Here is a 7,182-nt window from a genome sequence, read left to right on the forward strand (position 1 = left end):
AAAAAATGTATGAAAGGCAGAAGATTTCTATACTACTTATTGGCCCACTGTTAGATGAGCTGGCACTAGAAGATAAAATATAGAATTTGAATACCTGTGGCACATTATCATTAATCTTCTTGGAAATGAATAAATTTTTTTTCAGTTTAATTTCTCAGAGATCTACTTTGCTGAATTCTTCCTAACAGAGCTTTCAAAGCAAAACACTTTATTTTTTATGTTTTATATATGCAAATATTAAATTTAACTCACATCTTAAGAAAAGCCTATTCTTTTTATGAAGCAGTGTAGAAGACCAATACTGCACTTCCCAAGATCTGTACCAAATAATATCTCTCTCTTAGTGACTAAATATAATTTTATTAAATACTCATAGATGTTAAGCCAATAAAAATGCATATTGTGGAATGACTACAGATCATACCATATATTTGAAGCATATGCATATTAGTTATTGTGAGCAGGTTTAGAGAAATAAGATAATTTAAGAAAGTAATAAAGTGGTTGAAAACATTTGATATAAAATGTGGTATGGCCAGGTGGAACATATATCAATAACATGTAACAAGAAGAAAGTGCCTCCTCCTAATTTTATTTCCCTTGCCAGCTAGTAAAAGGATGTTTCTTGAATTACTCACATCTCTAGTCTTTGTTCTCTCTGTTGAGATCTGACAGATGGGAGCTCAGCAGCAGCCATGCAGAATGTTGCCGAATGTGACATGGGTACAGATCAGATGCTACCATCTTCCCCAGGAGGCTCATTTAGCCTCCTCAGCACCTTTGACCTGCTTCCTCCAATGCCTCCTCACAACAAGAAAATTATCAGGCATTTTTGGAGTTTTCTGTGAATAAAAATAAGCCTAGACCAGGTACCATAGTAAATTTTTTCCTATTTCCCTTTTATTAATTATGAACACAAAACACGTTTTTCAACACATAATCATTACAGTCATTTTTTTTTCATTAAGTACTGATGATCATTTCTCCTTTACATGTTATCATTTAAAAAATCTTCTGCTCTAAGGCATTTTGGGCTATATATTAGATGGCAGAAATGCAAGCCCTGCTAAATTTAAAATACATTAAAATGTGCTGATACAATTATCTTTTGGTAGAGTTTTAAAATTTTAGTATTCCCTAGTATTGATTATTTTAAACTCACTAATGAAGAAATAGTGATTTTTAAAAAGCATTCAAATGGGCTGGTTTGAAATAGAATTTGTATGGCAATCCCTAATGTTTCTTCTTCCAACTTCCTGCTAAAGCGAAAACATAGGAAAACAAAATGAAACACAAACAAAAGACTTGTAACATTGAAAATCAAGACTGACAGAAAGCATTATGCCAGAATTGACAAATTGACAGTAATTTGAAAGTGATCATAACTGGACTCAAGAACAGTTTAACCAAGGTTAGCAAATTTTTTGGACTCACATCATGAAAAAGAAAGCCTGAATAAAGACAGTTAATCTCTTTGTACCTTTCCCAGTGGTGCCCTTTGACTCAAGGAATAACAATTTACTGTAGACAGAGCTGAGCAACTGCCCTACTTCACCTCTCAGACGCTGATTGTGACGAGAACCATTACATTTGTCTTGTCCACCACCTTTATAAATCCAAGTCAGGTAGTCATTGATAATACGAGAAAACTCTGACAAATTCTATAGGCACATGCTTTTTTTGCATTTAAAGAGGTAGCGTGCAAAAATGTTTATTCCATGAGAAGAAATGCAAGAAACTATAATCAGAGAAATAATAAGTTATCCCATGAAACAATACTATTACATGTCTCAACCTATTAATATAAAGGTGAAAGAATAGATAGAATACATAAATTTCTCAAGATCGTGCTATGATCTTTAGCAAATCAAATTATAATGCTGGGACATGAATTCATGTAGCCTAATTTCAGAGGGTAGAGTCTTACAAACAATAGTAATAGACACAGTTAAATTAATAGTAGGAGAAGTTAATAGTCTATGTTTATTTTATGCCAAGCACTGTGCTAGATTCTTGACAAGCATAATCTCATTAGGTCTTCTCAACAATTGTGTGAGGTGTGATTATGATTCTTATTTGATCAATCAGAAAGATAACTGGCAAGTATAAATGACTTCTGTAATTTCCCTCCTCTTCCACTGATGCTCTCACAGAATTGATTCAACCTGTTGTGGAAACCTTATTTAGGCTAGGCCAATCTGATTTTCTTTCTTTGGAATTCTTAACTGTTTAACAGATCCATTTAGTGTCCCTGTGTTGATGGACTGACTATAACGTAGCTGAGTGACCATATCCTGCTATGTAGACTAAGAAATAAGGATAATGGTGGGAGCAAGAGAGAAGAGTAATAGCAATAAGCTGAAAGTAGAAAGAAGCAGAGGTGAGAAAATGAATCCATTCTATTTCCAGTCCTATTGTTGTGCTTATCTGACACTAAGTTGCATTCTAGCACTTGGTTTGCGTCTAACACCTCTGTGAATATTTTAGCTAAATTTAGATGGAGTTGTTTTATAAAATAGTTATACATGTTAATAAAAAAACTGAAAATAATGTTTGTTATTATGTTTTGTGATGGAGTTGTTAATTTCTATTTTCTTTTTTATGCTTTATTAGGTATTTGCAAAATATTCTGTTGCTCTAATGAAGTAAATTAAGAATGAAGAGAAATTTAGCTATTTTAGGTGATAAATGTACATTTAGATGTATGTTAAAAAGTATTTTTTAAAAGTAATTAAAAAACTTGTCAGACAGCAATAGAGGAAAAAACTGAGCTGAAATCAGAAATATATGACTCTAGCTTTGCAGAATTTGTATTAATCTTTTTAGTTTATATTTATTTTAAGAGATCTTTGAGAAAAAGGTTGTGCATACAGAAACATGTACACATTCAATTTTAATTGAAAAATATTTATTGTATAGCAATACATTGTTTTCTAAAGAAAAAGGTAAAAAATTCATGACAAGTGAGGCAAAAAGATGATACTCTAATATTCGTGAAAGATCAGAAAACACAATGGTTAGTTTTATGTGTAGAAATATCTAAATATGAACTGAATGATATCTAGTAAATAGCAGTGTAAAACTGTAGACTTATTGAAGGCTTCTATTTTTATTTTCTTCATTTATATGTTAAAAACTAAACCTAATTCTTTAAATGTTATTTTACAATTCCTACCATAATACAATAATCTGCCTAAGTCTTATTGTTAAAAGTATGATGTCAGATTATAAAGTGTAGTTTTTCTAACTTATAAAAATACATAAGCAAATACTTTATTGACTATATTAGTGAGAAAAATGCAATACTTGGAACTAATATAATTTATACTTTCAATACAGACCAGTTATCTATTTCACTTCCAAGCTTACATGATTTTGCATCTCCAGAGTCATGACATCATTTTTCTTTTACATTAAGAAGGCAAAACCTTAATGAATTGTCTTTGTGGTTTTGGAAAGAGTAACTGATACATTATTTTAGAATTCAAGCTACATGTTATTTTACTTGGTTTAAGGAAAAGGAATAAAATGTCTTTTTTTCTTCTTTTAACTATCCAAAAGTACTTATTTCAAGTAATATTTCCTACATGAATTTTCAAGTTTATCTCTTTTTTAATGTTATTTTATCTGAATCTTTCTTCTTAAATGGATAGCTACTGCAGGTTTAAAATCTGTTATATGTAAAATTTCCCTCTAAAGAAAGAACATATAGGATTCTTTTGTATGCTCTTCTAATTAGCAATTGCAAAGTGAAACACTGTCTTTCAGTCTACCTTTCACTTTTTAGAAATATGATGCAGGCAGATTGGCTCTTGGCAAAATCATCAGTATTGTCTCATGTGAGCCAATTAACATGGAGAAACAACTATTTTGCCTCAGAATAAAGCTATATTTCTACCAGCTTCTTGAAAAAATCATGAATCATACGTTCAAAGTATAAATGGCTCAAAAAACATCCCTGAGTATCTGACAGTGTATGTATTTTTCAAGCTCCAGAGAAACAGAACCAATAGGGTCTATATAGAGATCTCTGTTTCTCTTTCTCTTCCTTTTTCTCTCTATAAGTAATAGTGTAACTACAAGATATTGAATTCATTGTTAAACACCTTTCAACAACCTAAGCCCCAGGCTCAGACGTCTTCTCTAGAAAAATCTGCCAGAATAAATAATACTAATTTTACAAAAAGCTTTTCCAGAAAATAAAAGAAGATGAGACATCTTCCAATTTATTTTATGAGGTCTGCATTACACTGATATGAAAACCAGAACAAGCTTTTACATGAAAACTATAGAGTAATAATCCTCATGGATATATTACAAAAAATCATCATTGTCATTATTATCATTATCTTTCTCTCTCTCTCTCTCTCTCAGATCATATCAGAGTAGAATTTATCTTAGGCCGATTGTTTAATCTTCAAAAATTAATTAATGTAGTGTAGCCTAAAAATAATAATAAAAATCAACGATAACATTAAGATCATCTTGATAGATACAGCAATGCATTTGACAAAGTTCAGAGTCAACATATGTTTTGAATGAAACTCTTTGTTTCATTATCAACTTAACTGGTAGCTACTGTCCCCTGCAGCCAATAGAGGATCCACCTGCTTGGGTTCCTTCCAGGTGGCCTTGCCATCAGGGGTAGGATTGAGAGTAAGACTTCAATGACATAAGCACAATGTGAAAGTTTCAGAGTTTTTCAAATTCACAGACACTGGGATGTACATGGCACACCTGGAGGTCAGGGAGCTCAGGGAGGGAGAGAGAAGAGAGTGTGGCAACAAGCAAGTGGTAGATACAAGGGAATAGGGTATGGGTCACTTTAAGTTTGCAGGCAAATGTCTGAATAGTTCCTTTAAAGGAAGTTGTGGGAAAGAGGGAAGCCCAGTCTGCTAGGTGGGAGAGATGCCTCTAAATTCTTATCTCTGGCCACTGGCTTGAGCCATTTTGGTGTGGTTTAGAGCAGGAAACTAAGTCAAGGGTAACTGAGATTTGCCTCTGCCATGAGAAAGCTAAACCTGCATTCAAAATGGATGCTGACACAATATGAAATTTTAAGCATTCACTACAATATGTCATAAAAAATCTGCACAAACGAAAGATAACTTTCTCAACTTGTCAAAGGGTATCTCATGAAAACCTACAGCTAACATCATACTAAATGCTTCAAGATTGAATCTATTTCCTCTAGGATCAGAAACAAGGCAAGGGTGTCTGATCTTGCCATTCCTTTTCATAGTTGTAATGGGGAATCTAGTTAGTAAATTAGGAAAGAAAATTAAATGAAACCATGTGTATTGGAAAGAATTAAACTGTTTCTTCTTGTAGATGTCTTAATTGTCTATGTAGATAATCTCAAAGAATCCAGAAAGAACTGACAGACAGTATATGTATGCTTAGTAAAGTCACAGGATACAAGGTCAATATATAAAAATCAATTGTTTATCTATGCAGTTAGAAATTAAAATTTGGGAATAACCACATATTATAATATCAATAAATATTAAATATTTATGAATAATTCCACCAAAATATGTGGGAAAAATTCTACACTGAAAACTATAAAACATTTGATGATAAAAATCAAATAAGACCTAAATTTATGGCTAGATATATGTATGTACTCATGGATTAGAAGCTAAAAAGTTGCCGAACTATCAATTCTCCTCCAAATTATCTATAGATACAGGGTAATCTTAATCAAAATCCAGCAGCAATTTTGTGTTAATAAGCTAGTTGTAAAATTTATAAAGAAAACAAGGATCTAGAATAGCAAAGATAGTGTTACAGCTCTTTTAGAATTTGTCTAGCAGGTTTTCCGATCCTAACTGGAAGACCCACCCCCCCATTAAAAATATAAAAATTAAAATAAAAAAATAAAAAAATAAAATTTAGAAAAGAATAGCAAAGATAATTTTGAAAAGAAAGAACAAATTTCAAAGATTTACACTACCTGATTGTAAGAATGACCATAAAGTTACAATAATCAAAATAGTGTGATTTGCCAAAAGTATAAACATATGTATCAATGGAACAGAATGGAAAACGTAGATATGGTCATTTGATGCATGACATAGTTGTCAAGGAAATTATATTAAGTATGAATAGCCTTTTTAATAAATGAAACTGGATAAATAGAACATTCATATACAAAAATGTTCATCTCTATCCTTAATTGCATCATGTATAAAAATTAGCCCACAATGGATCATAGACCTATGACAATTAAATCTATAGTAAAAAATAAGAAAATAAATCTTTGTGACTTTCGGTCCTTGCGTTAAGAAGAGATTTATTATGTAGGACACAAAAAAATAAAAACAAATAAATAAAATGTTGATAAGTTACACTTCATGAAAACTAAAATTTTCTGCTCTTTCAAACCTATTGTGAAGAAAATGAAAAGACAAGCCACAAACTGGGAGATGTAAATCAAAACCACAGTAATATGCTACTACACATCTATTAGATTGTTTCAAATAAAAGCCTTGATAATACAGAGTAGCTGGAACTTTCACATATTCCCAGTGTGGGTGCAAAATGATACATACATTTTGGAAAAGAGGCAATTTTGTGTAAAGGTAACATACTTCCCATGTGACCCAACACTTCTACTCCTAGGTGTTTACCAAAGAGAAATGACATGTTTAAACAACGTCTGTGAATATTTATAGCAGATGTTTTCATAATTCCCCAAATCTAGAAACAATCCAAATAGTCATCAACAGGTGAATGGATGGGAAAATTGTCATCTATCCGTACAATGGCAACTAACTCTGCAAAAGGATGAACCAAGAACAAAGGCTATATACTAAAGGATTTCACTTAAATGACACTTTGAAATTATAATGACAGAAAACACAGAGATGGGAATCAAATCAGTTGTTGCCAAGAACTGGTGGTATTGTAAAGGAATTTCCTACACAGGGGCGTGAGGGAACTTTTAGAGGTGAAGGTAATATTCTATATCTTAATCCTGGTGATGTTGACACTCACTGTTTAAGTTTCTCGAAACTCATAGACCAGTACTCCTAAAAAGATGAATTTTATGTTGCATAAATTATACCTCAACAAAGCAAAAGCCAAACAACAATACAACAAAGAAATATAGCATGAAGCAGTAGGAAACAAACATAAAGTACTTCTGGCTTCCTATTTTTCCTGTGAGACTTCAGCTTG

At 31.9% G+C, this 7,182-nt stretch overlaps 1 non-coding gene across 1 annotated transcript; it reads left to right on the forward strand.

The window, feature by feature from the left end:
* Nucleotides 1-5,782: 5,782 nt before the first annotated feature.
* Nucleotides 5,783-5,844, forward strand: LOC123644226. Its single transcript, XR_006737045.1, has one exon. It is a non-coding gene; the product is annotated as a U7 small nuclear RNA (small nuclear RNA).
* Nucleotides 5,845-7,182: the final 1,338 nt, after the last annotated feature.

The sequence above is a fragment of the Lemur catta genome, chromosome 8 (genome assembly GCF_020740605.2).
Source record: "Lemur catta isolate mLemCat1 chromosome 8, mLemCat1.pri, whole genome shotgun sequence".
NCBI lineage: Eukaryota > Metazoa > Chordata > Mammalia > Primates > Lemuridae > Lemur > Lemur catta.